Source organism: Mastomys coucha, unplaced genomic scaffold (genome assembly GCF_008632895.1).
Source record: "Mastomys coucha isolate ucsf_1 unplaced genomic scaffold, UCSF_Mcou_1 pScaffold21, whole genome shotgun sequence".
NCBI classification, from domain to species: domain Eukaryota; kingdom Metazoa; phylum Chordata; class Mammalia; order Rodentia; family Muridae; genus Mastomys; species Mastomys coucha.
The window spans coordinates 114320923-114347951 of NW_022196904.1; the positions used below are offsets into that span (position 1 = coordinate 114320923).

The 27029-nt window shown below is 46.5% G+C and overlaps 1 long non-coding RNA gene across 2 annotated transcripts; it reads right to left on the minus strand.

Moving 5' to 3' along the window:
* Positions 1-1239: 1239 nt before the first annotated feature.
* On the minus strand, positions 1240-19954 carry LOC116102929. 2 transcript variants are annotated; one of them, XR_004123330.1, is made up of 4 exons: positions 19660-19954; positions 9102-9212; positions 7564-7644; positions 1240-6328 (listed from the first exon to the last, which is right to left on the minus strand). It is a non-coding gene; the product is annotated as an uncharacterized LOC116102929 (long non-coding RNA). The 2 variants fall into 2 exon arrangements; XR_004123329.1 differs by lacking the exon at positions 9102-9212.
* Positions 19955-27029: the final 7075 nt, after the last annotated feature.

A 27029-nucleotide genomic window follows, 5' to 3' on the forward strand; every position in this document is an offset into this window, starting at 1 on the left:
TTGCAGACACCAGGGGAACACAGCCCACAGAATCAACTAAGCAGAGCTCATGGGGGCTCACAGACACTGAACCATCAATCAGGGAGTCTACATGGGTCTTCACTAGGTCCTCTGCATATATGTTATGACTGTGTGGCTTGGTGTTATGGGCCTCCTAACAGTGAAAGGGGGAGGTTCCTTTTGCCTCACAGGACTTTTCCCCTCCTATTGAGTTGCCTTGTCCAGCCTTGGGGATTTATGCCTAGTCTTACTGTGTCTCATTTTGCCATTTGGTGAATATCCCTGGGAGTCCTTCTCTCTTTCTGAAGAAAAATGGAAGTGGATCTGGGGAAGAGATGGGGACTGGGCATACAGGGAGGAGAACCTGGTCAGGGTATATTGTATGAGAGAATTAGAAAAACGGATTTCATGAGTGTAGAGATGAAGTCTGAACAAGCCTAAGTTTCCAAGAAATTTTAGCGGAAGTCATTGAGGCAGCCTACACCACACCACTCTCCAGTGAGCCGATCCCCACTTGGACACCACAGGCAAAACAAAGATTTTGTCTTGTCTCCATTGCCTATGCTACTCTTATTAAAGGTCCAGATGTCCTCCTTAGGGGTTGAATGTGAAAATTGTCACAGCCTGTCATGTGACTGAATGCTTGGCCTCTAGCTGGTAGTGCTGAGCAGCAGTAAAAGCATGGGGAGGCAGAACCTGTTAGAATCAAATCACTGGAGAAAATTGAGGTTTCCAAAAAAAACAATGCCTCAAATATATCTCTCCAAACCACAGACTCCTCCCAGGACAATCCATTTCTTAAGAGAGGCAAAGTTCCTCCTTTAAGTTGCTTCTTGCCAGGTTTGGTCACAGGCATGAGAAAAATAATGCTGCCCTTGGGGTCAATGAAACCACATAGGTTGTTCCCTACTTCTATTGGTTCATTCTTTTGTGACATCACCATAGACACTGGCTTAAGCTTAGATTTGTCTGAAGCTCATGTTTGTGTGGATAGCCATTGGGTTCCAACTTTGATTTTGAAAATCTTGTATTTCCCAAATCTGTGTACTGACTGAGTTTCCTACTTCGTTGTTTTGGGTATCGGTGCTATTTGTGTTTTGTTTTTATTTATGCCCTTATTACTTTTGCTTTGGGCTTTGTGTGTGTTTCTTTTCTTTCACTGTGATTTTTCAGTTTCATCTAGTCTATGGTGAAACATGGTACTAGCTGTGAAAAATGAGGCACTTTGTGACACTTCCACACATATTAAATTTTATCATCCCCTCCCCCCCGCCTTGTGAATTTTTTACCAGATTCCAACATGTGGCTAAAATTCTCTTTACATTAAGGCCCCATCATCCACCCATCCATGTCGTATTACAAATAAGCTAATATCCATCTATGTACCAGAAAATGATAGCATCCTGCTTTTGGTGGCTGAGCACAGGGGTCTTCCTTTGAGCCTGCCTGGACATGAGTTTATGTGGAATTTCTAGCATTCCTTGCTGAATTCACCTTGATCATGAAGCATCAGCTTTTTAATGTGCTGGTGAACTTGGTACTCTCATTACGGATTTCTATGTGTATGTTCATCTAGGAAACTGGGTTACACTTTGCCTTGTGTCTGGGTTTTGGAACAACCATAATGCTGTCTTCAATTTAGTGGCATTCCTTCCGTTTCTATTTCATGGACTAGTTTCAGGAGCACTGGGCTTTGCTCTTCAATGGTGGACAAAGCACCAGTGAATCACTGGCCTCTAGCTATGCTTGGTTAGGAGATACTTTATTTCAATTGTGTTCTGTATATTGATGTCTTGAAGCATTTTAAATTATTTTTCTTTCAGGATTGTCATCTCTCTGTAATATAAGTTTGCTTAATTGTCCTCTGGATATCTTCTGGATTTTTATTTATTTGGATAACAATTTTTGTCTTTATTAGTACCTTTGTTGTTAGTTGAGCTAAGTGGGGGGGGGTGGGTGTCAGTTTTCTTGATCCTTTCAAATAAACTTCTGTTTCTTTGGTTCTTTGTCACTTTGGTGCCTACTCAACCCCAGCTCTCATCTTCTTTATGCTTCATCATCAGCTGCTTTGGGGTCTCAGTTGCTCTTGTCTACAACCTTGAAGAGCATCATTAGGTTGTTTGAGGTATCTGGGATTTTAAGAGATGGGAATTTATGGCCATAAACTTCCCTCTTAGATTTGCTCTAATTTTTTAAAGCATTGTGTAATGGTGCCATTTTCCATTTGTAAAGGTAACAAAGGAGAAAAGCTTGAAAACAGCCCCTTTGATGAGGACATCCTCTAAATTTATTATGTCTTAATGACCCTGGTCCGCTGCTTATTTTCAAAGGTTAAGCAGCATTCCATGTACCCACCAATACCAGAGTAGCTGTGAAGATCTTGGACAAGGCCTTCAAGCATTAATAGAGCAGTCCTAAACCCCAGCACTGTGAAATCTTCCAGCCATTCGACAAGCCAAAAAAGATAGATTTGATCATGGAATTCATGGCAAGGGGAGTTATGGTCAACATCACAGAGGCATGTGGCTGTATGTAGAGGGGAGAGGCCGTGACACCTGCAGTTCAGAACTTCCATGAAAGAAACATTGCTCATATGACGCAAAAGCAGACAGTGTGTTCTTGAATGTAGACAAAAACAACAGAGATGCTGGAGACTGTCATGAACTTGCCATAGACATGTAGATACCATAATCACTCTGATTTACACTACAGTCACTGGGCCCACACCATACAAGACTTCAAACCTCTTCAGATCTGCACCAGCTGGTCACAGCCACAAATATATGAGTCTATGAAACCTACCAAAAACCTCAGAAAAATTAATTTCATACCTATGCATTATAGAGCCTGGGTCCAAGGTAACCATCAAACACGAGACACCCATGAGACACCCATGACTGTCTCACGGTGATGAAGCCTCGCTGTGAGCCTCCAGAAAATAGTCTGCAGAATCCTAGTCGCCAAGACTGTGGATACTATGTTACTGCTTTGTCTACAAGGTTCAAGAAATTAAAGAATCTGTAGGGAAGAAAAGGCATAATGATATCATGGCAACTTACAATATGATCTACCATCAATTCAATATTGGGTACCTCTATCAGCAAATATGGAAACTTGCGAAAATCCATTCAAACATAAGCCCTGCAGGTTCTTCTAATCTCCCTCTCCCCATGAGGAAGAGGAGTGAGCCTGCCCTTCCTACCACCATCTCATCTAGAATACTGCAAGAAGTTGTTGAAAAATAAAGGAACACGGGCAGGTTGCACAGGGGACAGCTTGCCTGCTATCATCTGATCCTATCAGCAGCAGTAACCAGCCCTAGGGTGGACCCATACTCAAAAATCATCTGAAGGGTTAGAAGTGGGTATGGGGGTTGACTCTTCACCTGTTTCGCACTTTATGTTGTTGCCTTCTTACCCCAAAGAAAAGATGGCCACACCCCGGGGGAGGTGCTACAAAAAAAAAAGAAAAAATTGAGTCCCACAGGAAACCTGGTAGGCATGGCCACCAAGATTTACTTCTGTGTTGTATTCCCTTTGCTTTTTAAATCTATCCCGCCATTGGCAGACTGCATCCATTTATAGAATATGAACCTTTAAGATGTCCCGCAGATCCTCTTATCTGGGAAAGTTGAGCCAGAAACAGACAGCAGTTGTGCCCTAAGTCTGTGAAGGAGGGAGGAGAGTTTGGTATGAGGGGCATGAATTCAAAAGGGTGAAATCAGAGAGCGAGCCATGGTACAGTGGAGCTAGGTTGGTACTGAGTTTAGTCTGGTCTCTGTCACAATCACTGACTGCACTTTTCATCTTCTTTCAAGGACTGAAGAACAAACTCACATATCCACTTGTTAAACATTGGAGCTAGTTTCTATCTGGTACAGACTGAGAACCACAGGAGGAACACAAGTCTAGAACTCATAAGGCAGTGCGCCCAAACAACTGTCAACCACACACACCAACAAGAAAACATGATACAAGCTCCTATTCTCCCTCCTCTAATGGGAAGGTTTGAGATAATAACCCCACCCTCCTTCAGTTCACTGTGAACCAAGCATCAAGTTCTGAAAAGAGATATGGTCCACATGGCTTCCACCTTAAGAAAGGCCAACCCTCCAAGGTTCTATGTGTATGACTGAACACTCACACAGAACTGAGTGTCCCACAGAGTTCAGAGTCTTTACTAGTCCCCTCTTCTACACCAACAGTATCTCTGATGAGTTGAACAGAAGTACAGAAACTGTATGCCCAGGAGGAGGAAGAGTGGCAATGAGAAAAAGGGGAAGGGGAAGTGGGACAATGTGAAAGAGAGAAGGGGGAAGGGGAGAGAAAGGCATCAAGCACAGTGTAGCCAGAAGGAAGACAGTCTGAGGGAAAATTCTAGTCATTAAGATAAGGAAAAAGGGATGCATGCACTGGCTAGGGGCAAGGGCCTTCAACTAGCAGGAACAGGGCCAACACTTCCCCTGTAGAGCAGAGTTGGAGGGCACAGGTCCATGAAGAGGAGCCAGCCTGTTCCCAGTAGAAGCCCAGCTTATACCAAAGGGAAAATGAGGGCTGCTGCTGCCTTTTAAATCTACTCCTGGGGACAAGATGGAGCCATAAGGTGTGCCCGGTAAGGTGAAGGGAATCCAGGAGCCATCTCATTCTCCTCCTCTTGCCTGATCAAGGCTTCAACAGCTCTGTCATTTGTGTTTGTCTCCACAGCCTCCTTACTCCATCCCCACTTGATATCATGTCCTCCCCTACTGAGCTTCTACAGAGGGATTCCTGGTACTTCCCTTTGGCCCAGCTGGAAAGATCATATATATCAGATAGAAGCCCTGATGATGACCATGGGGCTGACAGCCAGTAGGCTCTTTGCAAGGCCCTACTCGGGGAGGAGCTTGCAGGTTTCCTGGCATGCATGCAGTCAAGGGACACCTCCTAGAATGAGCAGAGTAACACCTTTGGCTGACAATAGGGAGGTTAATCTCTGTGGCTACACTGCTGACAGAGTGTTGACTTCAATACTGGCTCATGGTAGAAGACAAGTTTCTGATGTGTGCTCTTGACGAGTAGAGTAGGGAAACATAGGGCAGCTGTGGTCAGCCTCCAAGACAGCCAGGTACCATTGGTATTTCCTTAGTGAAGACCAAAGGATGGCTGAGAGACTAAAGAGGTTGTGCTTTGGGAAAGGTCCTGGCGTCTATTGTCCCAGAATGTGGTTGAGCACCAGGTCATATTGAAGGAAGTTTCCATGTGTCAAGAAGGCTGAGCTGTTGTGAGCCCATCACTGCATTGTGCATCACGATCTACAGTCATGACCACCAAGTGAGTCCCACAAGTCCTGCCATGACAAACAAGGCCAGAGAACCTTGTATGAAAGGCCAGAGAAGATCTGGGCCAGTAAGTGACTACTTGACTACTAAGTCAAGCCTCAGGTCTATAATGAAGCCAGTAGCTAAGGAAGGTGTGTTCTTGCTTTCACTGTATTAGGGAGTCTTGTTGGGAACAGAGTGAATAAGTCAATGTAATACTGACTGGGTCTTTGAGATGCACAAAGATGTGCACCAAGAGGCTATATGACTTTGTGGTATGGCTACAGCCATACTTCTTGGGACACGTCCCTAATTCCTTTGGCCTTTTACCCAAAGGATGATGGGCACACAAACTTGGCCAGCTCATAGACTATTTGTCTGCCTTCTCTGTTCCTCACTTTTCCAGTGGGAGAAGATTCAGTTACTGGGTAACTGGTACCCAGGCTTTTGGCATACATACCCTTTGTGGAGCCCACAGATATAAACTCAGAGAGAATACACTATACTATAAGTAGCTGCTCTAGGTCACAAAAAGTTTCATCAGAGAATCATGTAACTTCATAAGCCAGTCACAGTGCCCTTTGTAGCCAGAGGCCAATTCCAGAACTCTTGGGGCAATTTTTTCTTTCTTTGGTTTTCTTGAAGCATGTACTCTCTGGGAAGCATGTGAGGAAGGTAAGGTTTTGAAGGGCAGAGGAGCCATGGTCAGGCACATAGATGAAGAGTTGTTTCTGGGTATGTGTTCCCAGATCCTGCGGGCCAGGACAGCAGCTGGGCAGGGAGCCTCACTCAGCTCTGCAGAGATGTCTTCCCAGGGTAGGTCCCAAAAGAGGAGACCATGTGTTGCACCTGCCACTTTAACCCCTTGAACTCCAGCCAAAATGAACTTTTCTCTGAAGAGGTGGCAGGCCTTGGTTCTGGAGAATTGGAAACTTCGTGCCAGCTATCCATTTATCTCAAATCTTCTTCCTCATTTCCTTTTCCAGATAGTTCATCTATGTATCTTCCTCAGCCTGAAGGACTTCCTCAGCCCTGAAGGAGACCAAGCTGGGTTAGAGTGACATTGTCCATGTCTGCCCTGTTTAGAAAATACAGTAACTGAACACTATGGGTAAGTACAAAGCCAAACTAAGCAGAGATGAGACCTAAAAGAGGAAATACGATTTAAGATTTCATACCCTAGCAGGTAAGGAGTAAATGGACCTCACTCAGGTTAAAATGTCTTCTTTGAACACAGAAAACATTGGAGTTTTAGCCACAGAACCTGGACATATTCCTGAATGAACAAGCCCGTTGTCTGCATGCTATGTGGCATATCCACTACATCATTGAGCTGACAGATATCTTCTCCTCTCCTAACTCGCCAACTTTGGGGCATATAAACCCCTATGCATGTGTATGTCTACTTGGAGTGAATTCATTGTGAAGTGGGCTTTCAAGAGAAGCATCTTTCCTTCCTAGATGTGTCCCTCTAGCGGGAGGAACAGGGTGGGACTAACGGGAACTGAAAACCTGGAAATACATACTGTCATCTTGTTTTGTAAATATCTTCCTTGCTTGCTCTCATTAAACTCTGGATGCTTAACATTCAACTGTATCTTGTCTGAATTCTTCTGTTTTAAGAGCACTAGAGCCCTTCCCCATTAAACTATGCACTGTCTCACAGACTTTAAGCTCCCATCTGGCCCCTGGGTATTTAAGGCTCTTGGAGGCAGGTCAGAATCTCTCCTCATGTGCCATTGCCTGCACTTGGAGGTCAGATTGAGAGGTCACCATCGCTAAAGGCCCTGACACTCTCCATGGTAGGATAAGTCTTCAGGACAGAAATTATATCCTCCACAGTTGATACCCCACTCCCCAACATTCCCATCCCTCTCGTTTTCCCCAATAGCACAGGCAAAAAGCTGTAGGAAGAGAAGCTTTTCATTTGGCTGAAGTTTTTCCTAGACTTGGTTTGGGGAATAGCAGCAGAGGGCATGGTGAGGAAAAGGTAGCAATGATGAGGATTAGAAACAAACTCAGAGAAGGCTGCTGAACTGAGAATTGTCTAGGGACTCGGTGGGATCTCCATATATGAAGCCTTGAAGATAGCTGGCAACAGAAACTAAGTGTGCGTATGCAGTGTGAGGATGCTGCAGGCATCCTCCTGGAGCAAGCCAGCCCTCTCAGACCAGGAGAGGAGGCACTGACATACACCCCACCCCACTACCCCCACCACACACACACACACCCCACCCGCCCACCCAATCTGAAAGCCCACTGAGTACCTTGATGAGCTGGATCCAGTCAACAAAGTGGAAGGCTCTGGTCAAGATGCTGGAGTGGACTGAGCACTCTCCAGAATTGCCCTAAGGAAAGACAGGAGGAGTTAACATGGGGTCAGAAACACCAGGTGAGTCGGGGCCCATGCAGATACACTGGATCAAATATCAAGGACATGAGACTGAGCATCAGGCAGCACCTGAGCCTGGTGACAGGCATTATTTTAGGAAAGGCAGGGTCAGGTTGGAGGACGCCAGCCATGGTCAGTGTATCTTTGGAGACAGTATCTTGTCTCAGCTGTTCCCTGTTACAGGCCACTCCATTTCCTGTCCATCATGAAGTACTGCACCAGCACTCTCTTCCTTCGGTATGCTGAATATTTTGAAGCTGTGAGTTAAAACCAGCCCTTCACCCCCTGGCAGTTTCCAGCCAGGCATTTGGTCTCAGCACCCGAAGCTGGCAGGCACACTGTTTCTCCAGTCTGCATTCAGAACACTATCACTGGGCCTACCATATATCCACGGCAAGCCGTGACTGAAGGACAGGGCACAGATGCTTTCTGGGCAACTGTCTAACTCACCCCAGTCCTCAGCCAACCTCCCAGTCTCCATTCCTGGCTTCTACCCTATGCACAGCCTTCTTATGACAAACTCAGCATCTGCTCAGTACCGTCCTTACCACACAATGGCCAAGCATCCCAACACCAGTACCCACCACCACCATTAGGGCCATTTTTTAGAAGGAAATTATAACTACCTCTCTCCATGTTACAGATTAGGCAACTGAGGCACAAAGATAGCCTAGTTTTTCAAAGCTAACCCAGATACACCAGGATATGAAAGCAGGAGAGCTATAACACCAGAGACATTAGCCAGCAGAACACCCTTCACTCCCAGGCCCAAGGCACAATCCTAGGATTCCCCCATTTCACCTCCAGAGACACAGCCTGGATGGGAAGCTATGGCCAGACACAAATTTCAGCTGGGTGAGTAGTACTGTGCCTCAGTTTCCCCATGGTGAAATGAGAGTACTAACCTTTCCTTTACATAAATATGAAGATTAAAAACAGCACATACTGCCACATCTGGACCATGACAGGTGCTCGGCAGTACACAGCTGACACCATTCAAGATGAAGCTGGGAGCAAGTGGTAGGCAAGTGAGGAAGCAGAGGTCCCTTCCCAGCCCCACCACAACTGTCAACTGCATAGCAAGCTCTCCAACCTGACCAATCCAAAACAAACAGCTGACCCACTGCCAGGGAGTGTGAGCCAACAGTCACTAGTATTCATTCTCTGCCTACCAAACCCCACTGTGCCGACAGGGAAAACTGCCTGTAAAGTGTTTCAAACCCATTTGGCAAATGCAATTAATTTGGTCAGCATTAAATTGTCTTTCCATAATTGCACGTACAGATGCCCAGGCAGGAGAAAGGGACAGGATGAAAAGGCCATCAATGTCACTTGCTTGCCAGTGATTAGCTGTGCTAGCAGGAGATGCAAAGCTAGTCAGACACCACAATGGAGGCCTGACTGTCCACTCACTTGTCCACCCAGGCTGCAGAAAATCCTGGAAGGCAGCAATTCATCTGCAGAGTGCTTCTGAAGAGAGATGGCAGCTTCTGGGGTTCTGGCAGCTCCTCTAAGCTCTGGATCCTAAAATTGCAGGTACATTTCCAGCCAGTGCTGTGAGCCAGGTCTGAGGTATTGCTAGAACCCTCTCTCATATGGGGAGAGTCTGGTCAGCCCAGGCTGAGTCTCTATACACCTGGAGGAGATCTTGGCAGCCTATGCCCACGGAATTCCTACCTCCCCAATCCCAGCCTGAATTATCCAGCTGCACCTGAGCAGTTTATAGTTAACAAAGCTGTGGGGCTAAACAAGCTTCCCTGAAAAGTGCCCCCTGGGGGTTCTCACAAGGTCCTACCCCTCCCTGAGGATCTATGAGCCTTGCTGAGGGAGGAGGGGTTATTTTTCCAGTGTTGTAACCAATGTTAAGGCGCCTGTGCTCCTCTGTAAATAACCCCTCTTTCATGTTCCTGTAAGCAACCCTAGTGAAACTAATCGGCTCACTACACACATATGCACACATACACACAAGTAGAAGTGAGTAGGGACACTGGAGAGATTCCTTAGAAGTTAAAGTACTGGCCACTCTTCTAGAAGACCTGGTTTAATTCCCAGCGCCCATATGGTGGCTCACCACTATCTGTAACTCCAGCTCCAAAGCATCTGTTCCCCTCTGATTTCTGTAGACACTAAACACACAGGGTGCACGGACATACATCCAGCCAAGACACTCAGACACAAAATAGATATAAGTAAATATTTTTTTAAAAAAGTAGAAGTGGGGCTAGTCAGGAAAAAAGAAAGGATCTACACGAGTGGAAGAGGACAAGAGAAAACGTGAGTAAAAATAGTCAAAATACAGCAATTAAATACAGTATTCAGGGCAAGATTGCTCAGTGGTTATGGGCATTGACTGCTCTTCCAGAGGTCCTGAGTTCAATTCTCAGCAACTGCATGGTGGTTCACAAGCATCCATAATGGAAACTGATGCCCTTTTCTGATGTCTGAAGACAGCAACAGTGTATTCACATATAGAAAATAAATAAATCTTTTAAAAAATACAATATAGATATATGTGTATATATGTATATCATATTAAATATATAAGTAGTGCTCAGAAGCCTCTGAGCTGGCTGATTATTGTAAAATGTCACAACGAAACCCACTATTACGTATAAATAATATATGCTAATAAGAAACTTTAAAAATTGCCTCCCTGCACCCACAGTGAGTAAGCTCTCTGTATTCATACAGGCCTCTTAATGCATAAGCAGACCTCCAAGTCAAACAACTGAAGTGCAATGGGAAGGGCTGGTCTCTCTGAATCACAGCTTCGCTCCGGAGATGGATCAGGGTGGTGGGCATCTCTCATTGTGATCTGGGAAGTCTTGATTAATAGACCCTCCCTAGAGAAGTTTTCCTACTTCAGCTCCTGCTGTTCACTGTTATTCCCCGTTAGAGTGCAGAATGAAAAGATAATGAGAAGGAGAGGGACTGGAGAGATGGCTCAGAGGTAAAGTACCTGATACTTCAGCATGAGGGCCTGAGTTTAGATCGCCAGAACCCATCTAAAATGCTGCCCATGACAGCATGCTTCTATAATCCTGGTGCTGTGAAAACAGACCCAGGGGAGCAGGGAGGTCACTGCAGCCATCTGGCCTAATCAAATCAGTGAGCTCAAGGTTCAGTGAGACATTGTCTCAAAACGTAAGATGGAGAGTGGCGGAGGAAGATAATGTTGACTTCTGACCTCTACACTCATGCACAGTTGGAACATGAGTAGAGAGTGGCGAGCAGAGCCTTACTTGTCAGAAAACCCACCCTCCTCTACATGGGCCAAGCCTGGCTTGGGTGGGGCAAGACCTAGATCCATCTCTGGTTCTGCCTCCCCGGGACATAGCATCCCAGACCCTCTCCAATCTCCCTCACCCCCAGTCAGGTCATGAGTGAGATGCAGACAGACTTCGCAACTTCTGGGTTCTTCCTGGCTCCAGTCCCAACTGCTGCTCCTGCTGAGGCCTCACATCAAGAGTATGCCTTGGCAGGCATAACAACTGTTCCAGCTGCACCCCACTTCTCAGACTTGAGGTTCTAAAAGCTAAGCTCATCAGAAGCACCTGAGGGACTCCTTGGGCCCTATGTGGCATAGAGAGCCCAACCCTGAAGGCTAACAGACCTGGGGCCACTTAGGTCAGTGGGACGTGACCCACTTATCAGGCACCATGTGGCATGATACATATACACAGTGTGAAGGGAGAGGAAGTAGTGAGGAGAGGAAGGAGGAAAAGAATGGACTGTTCCAGTACTCATTCCTGCCTGACAGACCTCCCGCTTTCACCCAGATCACCTCACCACTGTCTGTGAACTCCCCACCTCTCACCTACTGTGCATGTGTATGCCCCACCTCCTTCAGCAGCCACACAGCCAGCCAGCCCACCCACCTGAGACAGGGCCACTTTGCCCGATGATTTTGAGACACACAAAGCCCAGAGATGATCTTCCAGATGCAGTGTGACCTATATCCCGTGAGCCTCCTTGTCAACCTCAGAAATCTGCCGCCAGCTCCAAACTCTGCTTGCACCGAATCTCTTGGGCACTGCTTGCCTAAGACTCCAGCAAATGAGTGGCTCCCAGGACAGAGTGGCACAAAACCAGTACAGCCCACAATGGGTTTGCCTGGCCTAGAAGGTGTCTAAATATTTAACTAATTCACACTTAAATAGCAGGAAACCATACCAAAACCACCTTTAACTTGAGAAGATGTAAACCCATACTCCTGCCCAGGCTAGCAGCTGCAGCCCCTTCCAGCTTGCCTCGATTCCCATTTGCCGCTACACTATCCCATCTGGCATTCACATGTAGGAATTCTGAAGCAATAACAATAATAAATTCCAGATACCCACCTGTTCAGAAGGAGGAAATACAATCCTTTTTCAAGGTGTTTTTGCAGACACCATGAGTGTAAGTGTGGGAAATCCTAATTGAAACTGCACATATACACAGATCCACCTGAGAATGCACACACACACACACACACACACACACACACACACACACACACGCATAAACACTCCCAGAATTTGTTAGTCCAGCAAGATGCCAGGATATGAAATCTACACACAAAGGTCAACTGCATCCTTGCCTATTAATAGTGAACAGATCTAAACTGAAATTTAAATATCATATTCAATTACTTTTTAAAAAATGAAATACTTGGGAATAAATCTAGCAAAATAACCCAGGGCTGCTATGCTGAGAACTAAGCAATGTGAAGGAAATCAAAGGCCATCTTAAGAAATGGAGAGGCACACCATGCTCATGGATGAGAGGACATGACCCAATCCAGATGTCCATTCTCCCCACACGAATGCACAGGGAAACAATCCCTATCAACCCCAGTGATGATGTATGTTTGCAGAAATGAAAACAAAAAACAAAACAAGACACCCTGCAGGGACAAGTCATGCCACCCACTTTTGAAGCTTACCATAGAGACACAGTATTAAGACAGTGTGGCACAGATAGAGAGAGACAGGCACATAGATCAGCAGAACAGATAGACAGATGTGGTAAACCCACAAACACACTCCCACAAGCTTTGACCTCCTGCACATGAAGCAAGTGCTCTACCACTGAGCCACACCCCAGCCCTGGCCACTGACTGCTGACAAGGAGCTCCCTGAAGGAAAGATGATGCCTTCTGCAAGCACTTGGGAGCCTATAGACAAAAGGCAAAGGGAACTTCTGAGAGGGGAGGGTCCTTGCTCCGTCCACCGCTCTATGCTGAGCACCAACAATAGTAATGTGCACTCAGTAAGCAGTCAAGAAACACATGCTAAGTGACTAAGGGTGAAATGTTATTTTAACATTTTTAAGACTATCACTTTTTGACACTGTGCACCACCTAATAGCCCTGAGTGTCTGACAGAATTGTGTCTGACACAATCAGATGGGTACTATCCTTCCAGCCTGATAGAAGGAAATTTGAAGTTCAATATTTCCCAGCATTACCCAGCATTTAAAAAGTACTTCTAGTGTGTAACAATGTGGGGGAAGGCCATGAATTTGAGAGAGAGCAAGGAGGGGCATAAGGGAACCTCTGGAAGAAGGAAAGGGAAGGGTGAAATGATGCAAATGTAGGATAATCTCATAAATAAAAACAAACAATAAATAATACAAAAACACAGAGAGGGGGAGGGACAGGAGGGAGAAGAAGGAAAGGCATGCTGGGTGTTGATGTGTTGCAGGGCCTGGGAGCTCCCTGGATAACCAGATGAATCAGTGAGCGCTTAGTTCAGTAAGAGGTCTTTTCTCAAGGGAAGTGGTGCAGAGGATAACATGCCCTCCCCTAGCCTCCAACTGCTTGGGCAATGACACACTTATGTGCATGCAAAACACACACACACACAGGCTTTTAAAAGACAGCCAGTGACTGCAGGAAGGATATATATACTATCCAGCTGAATCCTTCCATTCAACCCTTTCCTCTGAGGAAGGAACTGAAGGCCCGCTATGGCAGTGACACACACCCGTGATCCTCCACGAGGAGGAAGGGGAGTTGACTGGCATTGTCCCCAGGTTCTACCACGGACCGATCAGAACTGCACACATTCCCCCCACCCATGCTTCCAACCCCTGCCTACAAACTGCTTGGTGTATACAGCTTAAAGACCAGGATTCCCAGCGGGGCACGGTTCACCAAGCCAGCTCATTTATTCATTAATTTGCTTTCCATATTTCCAAACAGAGGCAGCTGCAGGCTGGGCAAATCAATATTGCACTCTGTGATTCATCTTCGTTCCTGCCATCTCCTGCACCAGCCCCTTGTGCAGCTCCTCTGAGGGTCCTGGGCACTGACGAATGGGATTCTCTGAAGCAGCCACAGCACGTTAGCAGATTAAATCATTAATATCTGCATCGGTCATTTTTACGAGCCTCCCTTGCCCCAGACTCCGCCGCCCTGTTTAGAGACCCATGCAGACATGCAGAGGACAGAATCGCCACTTCTGTGGCATGATTGGTTGTGAGAGTCAAAATATTGATTTTTTTTCTTCTGCATTTTTAAAAGCAGGTATATTGCCCACAGTTGCAGAAACTATTGAGACGAGGCCTGAATTCTGACCAGCTGACCCCACCCACACCCAATGACACAGGGTTTTTGTACAGAGAGAAAAAAAATGGTCTTGGAGTTACAGCATCAAGTTCGGGCCTACAGGTTTCAGGCTGAGTTCCACATTGGGCCTCCTGGGGCTACCAGCCACCCACAGAGGTGCCTTCTGAGAGAAACCCATGTTCTGTGATTTCCTCATAACCACAGTAAACTTGAATCTCAGGAGCCTGGCCCCCAAACTGCCCTGGTAAACCACTGTAGTAAATAAAGAGATGTCAGGTGTAGGGGCCTAGTTGGTAAAGTGCCTGCCACTGCAGACATGGGGACCTGAGTTCTCATCTGCAGCAGCCACATACAAGCCTGGCATAGTGGATCACACCCGGAATCCTAATGCTGGGAGTGAGAAGAGAAAGAAGGGGGGCTGGAGACAGGCAGAGCCTTGAAGATCACTGGCCAGCCACCGAGGCACCAGTGAACTCTGGGTTCAGTGAGAAATCACTACCTCAAAATCCAGTGTGGGGAGGAATGATTGAGGAAGATACCCAAAGTACACCTCTGTCACACAAATCCACACACACGTGACTGTTTACTTGCATCCACATATGTGCACACACACTAAACATGCACAAGCATATGAAATAAACTAAAGGAGGTAAGGACCCTGTGTGGGAGTACTTGTCAGGGAGCACTGTCAGGAAGCACTGTCACCTCTCTGGCTCAACACAGTCCATGGGCTAGAACTTCCCTGCTACAAGCAGGGGTTACTAGAGCCTTTTAAGATCCTCCCCTCCCTTTGCCCCTGGACACTTTCATTTCTACTTTCAGGTCATACATGTATTCATGCATGCATACATACATACATGATGTTAGGAATCAACACAAGTCACCTAACTGGAAGCTATTTTTTCTCTTGAACTCTAAAAAGAGCTCTCCTTGGGCAGTGGGGAGTCAATTAGGGCCCCTAAGAATATTTTTTAAAAAAGGTACTGAAATGTGTGATATGACCTGCTAAATATGAGACATTTTCATTCATATAAAATAATAGATCATTACATAAAGCATAGGTAATTTTATATAATAGAAATAAACACAGACCTGATTCTCCCTCTTCTAAAATTAGGGATTATCAGGCAGGCAGGCTAAGAACAAAGGCTCCTCCACATCCTACCTGCCATGCCTGTCAGTGGAACCAAGAGAAGTATCAAGCCCCCTGTCCAAAGAACAGAAGCCAACCGGAGCCACTAGGGCAGATGTGGAGAAGAACCTGAGCAGTAGAGTTTGATGCCCGACAAGGGGCTCCTAACATCACCCCATCCCTCACTCCCCCTCTATCTCTGACCGACACCACTTTCCTCTCCCACATACACTATCCCAGCCACAGGGACCTCTGGTCCTCTCCCTCACACAGAGTCCTTATATGATCACTTCAGAGTCCTCATATGGTCTGTTCCTTCTGCCTGGGTTCTGAAAGGCCAGCCATATGGAACAGAGACTAACTGGACCATCCTGGACCAGTTAAGCCCCAGCCAGTCTACCCATTGACCTCAGTAAGTTCAGACAAGATCATCAATACCTGCCCCATGTCAACAGAATACCCCAAGCAAGTAATAGGCTCACAAATCATCTTAGTGGGTTTAAGTCACTTCATCATGGAGTTTTTTCTTTTCAGAAATAGCTATCTGATACAATAGGCAGCTCTACTCACTACAGTGGAGCTCTAATACAACCATTTATTCTGTACATTTCTCATCGGAAGAACAAAAGAGCTGGACATTTTAGTCTGCTTTTGCTTAGCATTTCAGAAGTGCTCAACTTTTGAGGCTTAGCTTTTTTCTGGAACTCTCCTTCCCTTGGCTTGTGGGACCTTCTATGTCTTAGTTTCTTTTCCTGATGCTGTGGCAAAAGACCTTGACAAAAACAACTGAAGCCAGAATGGGTTTCTTCTGGCTCACAGTCTGAGCCAGAGTTCTGGTAACAGGAACAGGCTGCCTAAGGCAGCCAGTCACATCACATTTATGATCAAGAATCGGAGAATGATGAAAGCTTGTTCTCGGTTTGCTTTCTTCATTTTATACAGTCCAGGGACCCCAGCCCAGAGAATGTTGCCCCCCACAGTGGGCAGGCCTTCCCACCTTAATTAACCTAATCAAGATAACTGCCACAGGCATGCCCAAAGGCCCATCTACTAGGTGATTCTACATCAAGTTGACAGTTTAGACTAGCCACCAAAGCCCATAATGATCATAATGATCACACAGTCCCCCCCCCAGCCCCATTTATGTTCCTTTAGAAGAATCACCCTCTAATGATTGTTTAAATACTGAAGTTTCTTGTGTTAGTCAGCTTTCCTGATCCTATGATAAAATACCTGAGAAAAACAACTTACAGGGAGAAAAGATTCATCTTGGCTCACAGCTCAAAGGGTTCTGCCCCTGGTTTCTTGGTACAGTTGGTTTAGAGCCCATGGGAAGGTTCTCTCATGCCTGGGAGAACATGTGGTAAATCAGACCCGTTAGCCTCATGTTAGCTGGAGAGCAGAAAAGCTGAGGCACTAATATCCCCTGAAGGGCATGCTCTAATGAGTTTGCTTCCATTAGGCTTCATCTCTCAAAGGTCCTAGCCCCTCCTAGTAGTGCCACAGGTTGAGGACCAAACCTTACACATGGGCCTCTGGAGATATAAACCATAGAGTCCCTCCAGACCTTGTCCCTGTCCATGGTGCTCCTGACCTATACTGTAACCTCATAGCTCTACCCCACTCACAGGTCCTCACAGCCAGATCCAGGGCACACACTTTCCTTGTGGCAGGAAGGCATCAAGAGTGGGTAAGGTGCTCATGCTTGGTTTAAAGAAATAATCACCCATGACCTGAGAGTGGTCAAGAAACCTAGAATGACCAATTAGACCTTCTAAAAATGAAATTTGACCTCAAAGGACAACTTAAGAGGGACAACTCACTGTGACTCCCCTTTCCATCTTCTTTCCCCTCCGTCTTTGCTTCCCTCTCCCTCACTACCCCCCCACACACACTCTTTCTCCCTCTCCAAGCAAATCTTTACCAAGTCTTTAACCTCCCTCGTGCCCACCTGTTTTTTTGGTTCCATCTCCTCCACCCTATTCCAAACCTATTGCATCCCTTCCCTAGATGAACACAAGAACAAACCAAATGGTCTCCCCACTGTAACATGGACCTCCTCCTTTAACCCTAGCCTTTCCTTTATCCAGCAATCCAAACTTCAAGCTTCTGATAGAACTCTGACTTCCCATTGCTCTTATGGAAACAGCTCCTGACAGTGGCAGGTAACTGTGTTCTCCCTCACTCTCTCCCCTGCACCCCCACTGCCCTTGCCTTGGTTCCTGGGGTTGCAGGGTCTATGCTCCCCCACCACCGGGCCTTGCTCTTTTACTTCTTCCTAGGGTACTCTTACTGCCACCCTTTGCCTGCCTATCTCCTTTCGGTCCATAGGTCTTAGCTATAACATTACTTCCTCAGGGAGAGAGACTCTTCCTAGGTCTCCTGACTAGATTGATGCCCTTAGAATGCACATGAGGCCTTGTGTCACTTTGATTCCTGAACCCACCACTGACATAGCAGTGAGAATTATTCTTTGAGTGAGAACAGAGATACGACATGGTGCGGTACTTGCTTTTCTCTTCTTGCTAGAATGTAAACTGTTGCTCTCCAGGATCTGATCCTTCTCAAGAGCCACAGCTAGGAGAGAATTAGCAACATCAGAACCCAGGTTATCTAGACTCCAGAACTAAACTCACTCCATCAGTGGTCATCAAACTGGGTTCCACTGGGCTCTAGAGCTCATCAGAGAGACATCTTAGGAAGCAGGGAACCTGAGGGGGAAAAGTTAGGGCTTGAGATGTTATGTTCATCTCTCCACCCACGTGGTTTACTCCCAAGAAGAATGGGCCTATGCATCCTCTCACTGTGCACAGCTTCTCCCTGAACAAGGCATCACAGCCCATCTTAAACTTGTCTTCCTGGTCTGTGTTGTCTCCCATGGTTCCTACTCAGGTCTCCTGCATACTCTGTGATCTGTCCAACTCTGATACCTAACGTCTCCCTAAAGCCTCCAGCCATACTCACTCATTAGAGAATGTCTCTTCAGAGGGCTGGAGAGATAGCTCAGCAGATAAAAGCAGTGGCTGCTCTTCTAGAAAACCCAGGTTCTAATCCCAGCTCCCATATGATAACCCACGACCACCTGTTACAAGGTCCAGGGGATCTAAATGCCGTCTTCTAGCTTCCTTGGACACCCGGCACACACATAGTACACAGTCATACATGCAGGCAAACAATTCATACACAGAAAACAAAAATAACTCCTTTTCAAAAGACCTCTTCAGAGGCATGAGAGGTAGCTTAGTGAAGTGCAGTAATGCGGATCTGAGTTCAGGTGCCCAGCACTCATAAGAAAGCCAGACATGACAACATATTCTTGCAATCCCAGAGCTTGGAGGATGGAGATACAGGATACCCATGGCTTGTTGATCAGAGTCTCTCCAATCAGGGAACTCTAGGTTCAGTGAGAGAGCTGCCTCAAAAATAAGGTGGAGAGTGATTGAGGAAGATGTCTACCATCAATTCCTGACTTTCATAGGATAATGTCCACACCTAAAGACAGCTACAGCTACATACACACACCTCACACATCCACTACATACACAAAGGAGGAAGAAAATGTCCCCTCAATCTAATCCAACTTGAATTCTTTCCTGTCCAGAAACCAATGGGTGAATACACATTTTTGGTTCACCCTGATGACTTCAACTCTTACTAATAACTTTGGCAGTTTGTTTTTCCCCCTCAATGTTAGTTTTTCATAGCCATAATCAAAATGTCTAAAGAAAAACTTAATAACTAAGGATTTAGCCAGGCTCACAACTGCAATGCCAGTGCTTAGGAGACCGAGGCAAGAAGAGCTCCAGGCTAGCTTGAGCTATGGTATGAGACTATCACGAAGAACCAAAAGATTTTAAAGGAGAGGAGGAAGAAGTTCTTTGGGCTGGTTTCAAGACTCCGATGTGCCGTCCTGGGCATCACAGATTCTGGGGCTACAGGGAAAGAGAACATCCTGGTTGTGGGTGTGTGTAAGATGCTGTCCACCTAATGGCCAAGAGAATGCAGAGGATGAAGAAGGGTTTGGAGACCAAGTCTGATCAACTCCTGCGTGGACTTGGACCCCAGCCTCTGCTTACCAACAAAAAGCTCCTGTCATTTCCTCTGAGCTCCCCAATGCCACAATCGGTCCTCCTATTCTTGAACCACTGTCTGCCTCATTTTCATCTCCAACCTCTCTCACCTATTCTCACCACTCAAAGGTAAGAAACTGGCTCCTCTAGAAAACACAAGCTAAGCCCTCCCCCCACACCGGCACCCTCCACAACCCAGCCATCTCTCCCAGATCTTACCATCTCTTCCAGCTTCGAAATGTTACGGGATCTTGAGTGAGAAGTAGTCATCTAGGGTTAGCACTGAGGTTATTAGGCCAGGGGCGGGCAGTCAGTCCAAAAAAAAAAAAAAAGTAGATCTTAAAAAAGCTCACTCAGACAAGAGAGAAGACACAGTTGGGGAGTAAGGGACTCTGATAGTGAGACAGCTAGAGATCTGAGGTCAGAGCCATGAAACTGCAGCCAGCCAAGTGAAAAAGCCACAGACCCACAGGCTTCTGGACACAAAGTAACAGTTAGAATCCCACCTGCAGGCAGTTACACACCCATCTAAGGGCAGTTAGAGACTGGTGGGCAGTTACAGGCACGAGAACACTTACAGATCTGAGAACAACTAGCAGAGTGAGTGAAGGCGACTGAGAAGCACTGGGCTGGGGAAAGTTTTTATAAGAACAAACAATTCACACCCCCTTGATTAGAGATCTGAATTGGGGACCCACCTAGAGGCTCTGGGTTTGACTCCAGTGCCCAGGACTTCAGGGCCCTCCCCTGTCTTGCCTCCTTGTGGTTTGACTCTTCCCTAGCCTTAGTTTTTGCTACAATTGCAATCTCCTCCAGAGTATGGGGTGGGGGAAGCAACCCTGCTTAAAGGGGTCAGTCCCTGTTTTTCAGGTTCCCTTTCTACTCCTTTATACGTACCATCAAGCCTTATCTCTCTTGCCTGTTTTTTCCCCTGTGGAGAAAATGACCATTCACCCCAGATCAAGTACTGACAACAGACCCTAGAAATGATTCCACCCTCACCTAACTTGATGAACCAATAAATCTATCAATGTGAATAAGATGTTGCCGGCATTAGTGAGAAGCCCACCACAAACCTGTGTCCCTGAAGCTGCTCACACACTGAGCAGGCAGCTCTACTCCAACAGTCAGTCTCCTTTCCTCTGTATAACTCTGGGGAGAGGGGTTGAGTGTCTTGTGACTTTTTGAGCTTCCAGAGTAAGTTTTTCAAGTGCTTTGTGTTTCATGAACCTCCCTCCTCTCTCCCGGGGACAGAGGTCAATTAAAAGAAACAGTACACAACACCTTAGGGTTCACCTTGCCACCAAACCCCATTCTGCTGCTATGAATGACTAAGGAAAGACACCTGAGAACTGGTGGTGTATGTCTGATACCAAAGAAACAGAACCCTTACAGAGGCCAGCTGCTGGGACTCACACAGGGAGCACCTCTGAGATATGTACCCCACACATCTAACGGGGTTATCCAGGAAGATGAATCTCCACTTCTGCACACTGCTCACTAGCTGGCAAGTCTGTGTTTCATTTCCTGCTTCACTTCTCACCACTCCCTATGGTGTATTCTGGGGTCTTCACACTAGACTCCATCCTGTTTGAGCACCTAATTGTGAAGGACCAGAAAGCCCTCATCTCCTCTGGGTACCATGTCCCCAGCTACTTCTGGATGTGCGTGTGTGTGCGTGCATGCGTGCGTGTGTGTTGTACTCATTTTTTTTCCTCACACCCTCTACCGTGTGCTGAAGCCCACTGCTTTCAGTGTCTCACCCAAACCGACTTTTAACTATACGAATACAATCTTCCCTTGTGCTTGATTCCTCTCTAACATTTAGTATGTGCCACTCCCCTCCTGGAGCTCCCATCCCTGCTTTCATATCACCCTCTGGTTTCCTTCCACCTGCCATTCCTTCCCACACACTCTTAATTACCCTTTAAATATCAAAGCCCCTGAAGGCTCCACACTCTGGGCCTTCTCTTGAGTGTGCATGTAACTATACTTCTTGACTACTCTATTAGGTTCTTCTATCTACACCCTTCTCCTTCAGGTTGCTGCCTTCCTGCTGAGTCACACGGGTGACTCTCCATTGCCTTGTCTCTACTGAGTATGATCTCAAGGACCAAATCTTGATTCTAGCTATCAATCAAATATCTTTTGTTCTTCTCTGATTAATGTCCCAACCACCCACCCAGTCACCCAAGCCACCCCATTTCCCACGTTGACCCACACATACACCATAGTTTGAATTTAGCTGTTCCTTCGTGTGTTGATGTCTGAAGCCTGGGTATCTATGCTGTTTGGGGAGGTTCTGGAAACTTTGAGAACTTAGCAAGAGGAATTAGGTCACATGAAGCATAACTTAAACCTGGAATGCAGTACTTTCCCCCTCTGTTTGTTTTCAGTCTACTATGAGACAAAACAGCTACTTGGCTCCCTGCAGCCATGATGTTCTTCTGCCCAAGTAGACGGGGCTGAGAAATCATGGGTGGGACCCTCCAAAACTATGAGCCAAAATAAGTCTTCCCTCTCTTAAGCTGTTCTCTCAGGTGTTGGGGTCACAGTGATGATAAAGCTAACACCACGAGGTTCACACTCTAGTCTGTTCCATATCACCTCCTATATGCCTCTCCTGTCCACCAGCAGTGACATTGCCACATGTTCAAGCCTAGTCACCATTTTACTGTTTATTTGCCCTCCCTCCGGGGCCATGTCCCATCTTCCACAGTCAGTGCTGCTATAGCACAAACGTGAGCAGCTACCTCCTGTTCCTGCTGTAGTCTGTCCTTGCTGCAAATCCCAGGCGTCTGTGACCCAGCCCCCATCCCATCTCACCCCACGCCCCAAAGCTAGTTGTGCTGTCCGCTTCAGTGTCCCTTCTCCCACACTGGAAAATCTCCAGCTAGCTCCTGATCCTGCTGTAGTCTGTGGTTACTGCCACCCCCAGGCTTCTGTGACCCCACCACCCCCATTCCAAGGCTGGTATGCTGTTCCCTCTAGTGTCTTTATGCCTACAGTGGACAATCTCCAGCTCAGCAGCTCTCCACTCCAGCTAAACATCTCAGCCACCCAGGAATAATACTTCCACAAAATGATAACTTAGAGGATCAGATATGGGACAGGCATTAGCACGTTTTCAAAGCCCCAAGTGAGACTAATAGGAGCCCAGACTGATAACACTCTCTAAGCCAAAGGATCAGGGTCTTTCGTCTCCACCACACTAGCACCCAATACAGGGTGGCTCACCTTAAATATTGCAGGTTTGCTGAGTGGATGAATTATCTCTAGCTATGACCATGGGAACTTTGTCATCTTTGGATGTCCCCCATCCACTTCCTCTATTCTGGTGCCATGGCATATAGTAAATGCTCAATAAATAAACATTTGTTGGGTGAATTAACACAGAGAAGACAGAGTCAAACATCCACCTAGCTCTCATTTTTATAGGCAAGCTCTAGGGGAATAGAGACAAATCAAACTAAACTTCCTACAGTTCTGCTAAAATGGAATTTGCCAAAGACATGCTGAAAAATGGATTTAATTAGGCCCATTAATAGGGAAGTCTTTGGTGGCAAAGATTTAAAGCCGGGGCTGGAAAAGATATCAATAATTTTACCATTTTAAATTATATAGGAGGTTATTTCTCACTCTTGCCTTAATTATAAGAACGCTTCTCAACAAAACCTGAGCTTTGGAGGGAAATAAAGCCAAAGGTAGCAATGAGATCTGATCTATCTTGGAAGGGGAGCATCTGAGGCAACAAGGTAGAACAAGAGCTGATCAGTGCAGGATGCCCACCAAAGGGGAAGCATGGCATTGTGGGCCATACAGCTGGCTCTCATTAAGCTAATGACTGTCACTAAAACCCAAGTGACTCTTAATTGCAACAGCAGTCAGTAGAGGGGAGATATCATCGCAGTTAAGTGGGGAGGGAGGCAGGCACTGAGGCTTTGACTGTGGGTCTCCCACACCCTCTCTCCTATATCTACATTCAAAATCCAAGTTCAAATCTGCTCCACCATCGGGCCCTGCCTGGCCAGGACACTCTTACCCATCACTCACTGTTGTCATTGGAAATCACAGCTGCCCCCAAATTAGGATGCTCAAGACTGGGGCTCTGGCATCCCTCAGATACACGGTTTAGATACACAGAGTACTGAACAGCCATGGGATGCAGGAATCTCTATTTTCTGGTAACTCAGGAAATGAGTCTCCATATGTCTACAAAGTGCCATTTATTGTACAAATCTTCATTGATTGTCGATCCACGACATAGTGTGGCATACACAGAGGAGGAAGAAGGTGACGCAAGAAATAAAATTTTAAGAGAACACCAAATATCTAGTTACTAAAATTATATTTTAGCATAAAATTATTAAAAATAAAAATCTATTTTAAATCTTCATGGTGGCCTGGTGGGGTGGCATACACCTCTGATTCCCAATACTCAGGAAACAGAGGCAGGAGGATCATGAGTTCATGAGGTAGCCTGGACTACACCATGACTCAAGACTATCCTGGTTCATTTGGACTACATAATGAGACTCTGTCTCAGCAATATACATATGTATATGCTCACAATGAATAAAATGTAAAGCCTTTTGCTGTGATATACAGGCCAGCACTTGTGAGAGCCCCACGTACTATCACTCTGAGCTCTGGGCTCAGGCATCAAGGATGCAGCAGTGAACTGAGTAGCCTGTTCCCACACTTGCAGGGCTAAGAGGAGAAAATGAGAATGAGGTATCAGAGAAAAGCATGGAGGGTCAAAGGAAGCAATAGGAAAGGCAGCCATACCTACATCTCCAGGCCCTACCCCAGGAGAGGCGGCCATACTGACATTTCCAGCCCCCAGCCCAGCCCAGTCTTCTTGCCATCTGTTGTACAAAAAGGATTTATGATTTCTTCCAATCTATGATCAAAATCCTGAAACAATTTCTGAAAGGGGGCTCATTTTCTTGTTTTGGCTAAAGTTCCTGATGGGTCTTGACCCACTTCTACCTGCCACGTCCCTCAAGCTCCCCAAACGATGCTACCAGCTGGAAACAAACATTCAAAGCACAAGCCTGGGAGAGGGGGGCAATCTCAGATTTCAACCATGCAAAAGAGGGCTGGTGCAGAGAGTCCTTCTGTCACCTGTCAGGAGTCCTCCTGTCACCCATTGTCCTGTATTCCATGCAGCCATGCACTCTCGCAGTGTGGCATGAGGAATGGGAACAGTGACCATGACTCACCCTGCCCCTGCGCTCACGAATCCCCTCCTCCTAACCTTGAGCAATCCAGGGAGGTGTGCACATCTGCAGTGTGGGAAGTTGACTTTGGATGAAAGGACCTTGTAAATGGAGAGGCTTACGCTTTGGGATTGTTCAACCCAAGTTCTCAGCTCCATACCTCCATACCTCAAACTGAAGCCAGACTCCACCCCTAAGGACCTGAACTAAGCTTCTGGATCTTTCTGAGCCTTGCTGTCCTCATCTGGGAAATGGGAATCAAGCATAGCTCCCGTGTCCAGTAATTCTACTATGAAGTTCAGGTGTTCCTGCTAGGGCCAGCACCCAGGAAGTGTGCACCTCTCTTCCTATAGCACTGTCCAGGCTGACAACTCTGTCTCCAAGGTGACTAGACTCCGCAGGTGAAGTTCAGAGGCAGACCATTTTCTATCTCCCTGACAGCCTATTTCATGGATCACAGAGACAGAGGCAAGCACAGCTGCTTATGCAACGGAGAAAAGAACAGATTCATTTTCATTCCTTAATGCCGACTGTGACCTATTCTCTTCGATTTCTCCTTTTGGAGGCTACAGCTCTTTCCTAGGACTTTCAATTTAGCCAAAGACAGAAAACAGGCCCTAATGACAGAAGGTCCTGCTGGGAGGGTGCCAGGAGTCCGATGGCTGCCTCGCCAGGAAGAAGTCCAAATAAAAGATATTATGTCACCTCATCTGAATTAAACAGCTGAACTATCATCCTGGACCATTAAGAATGAACCCATGTGCTGGAAGGCATCCAAGCACTCTGTGCCTCGCACTCCCCAAAATCTCCAGGATCCAGTGGGGTTTTACATCCTCATTTTCTGCCAATAATTCTATGTCTTTGCTAGCCCATAGGGATGATTTGATGAAATGGCCCTTCAAGCTTATAGATATGAGGACAGCCCTGCAAGCAGAGAGCTTGAAGGCACTTGAGAAGCACCGGGGGATGGAGGGAGGCGAGGGGATACAAAGCAGACACCCAAGTGAGTCTGGGGGCTGTGTGATGAATAACTGTCCCCTGAAAGTGTTCTCTCCTCTATATATGAGCAAGGATGCTCCCCATCTGCACCCCAAAAGCAACTTGTTGCTCTTACAAAGGAGTAGTTCTGGACAGTGGAGCCTCAAGTGCCTGTAGTGTTGAGCAAGCAACTTCCTGCCTCTACCTTCCCTTCAAGGATGCTGTGGTCTCTCCTCAAGAACTGTCACTGCTGTGTATGGCCTGACCAGGCTCCTCTCTGACAATCAATTTCCTCAACCCACACATACTCAACAGTCACTAGAGTGGAGCTGAATCCTAACACTGCTGCGCACAGACCATAGACCCATCACTCAAGTAAACCCACCCCAAATGGGCAAATCCAGTTTGCCTTGGACTGCCCACGAAGAGTAATAAAAAACCCAGAGCGGCCAATAGTCAAGGTGTCCCTCATTATTCACTCAGCACATGACAGCAAGAAGTCTCTCCTGGACACTGGGAACACAGAAGGGACAGAATGCACACTTCCAGGCTGAAGGGTGCTACACCTCCCACTGAGCAGGCCTACAGAGGAAGAAGAAACTGAAGCTGAGAGGGATGGAGAATTTGCTCAGATGACACAGCTAGCAAGAGGCATGGCCTGGATTTAACCCTAAACTCTGCACTATGGAACCTGCTGAAGAACGGGATACTGCATCTCCATTTGCCTCTAGGACCTAAGTTTGAGTACTTAAAGACACAGCAGCCTCTCTTGTTATTTGTGTGGTTTTTGAACTTGTGTGTGCCTCAGTGTGCTACAGATAAATAGGTTCTTCAGAGGTATCTTGGCTACACCTAGTGTCACTCACATTGGGATGAGCAGCTTTCAGCTTTGATGGTAACTGTCTGGCCTTATGACTTAAAGATCCATGTCCTAGAAGTCTCCAAATGTACTAAATGAAAAATATTTTAAGCTGAACCTAAGTGCTTAGTCCCTGTGTGTTCTGTGCTGACCCTCAGCTGGCCAGAGCGGCTGCTCTGCCTGGCAAGGTCACTGCTCTCTCTCCAGTCCTCTGAGACCCACTAGGTCAGTACATGTGCCCTACCTAAAGTGGACATGGGAGACAAACATCTTATATCCACCTATGAGATTTGTAGCATCTCTGGGCCTGTGTACCAAACCTGGGAAGACTTCACATCCTGAGACCACAAACCATGGTACCAACCTCTAGCAGTCTGTGACCGGGGTCAATTTCACATCATCTCTCCAGCCTTTCATTTCAGCATGGCCTTGATGCAGTATAACATAGAGTCCTGACATTTGGTGAAACTGCCCGCAGTTTCATGAACGGGGTTCTCCTCAGTTAGGAGGGAATAAAGGACCTGAAAGAG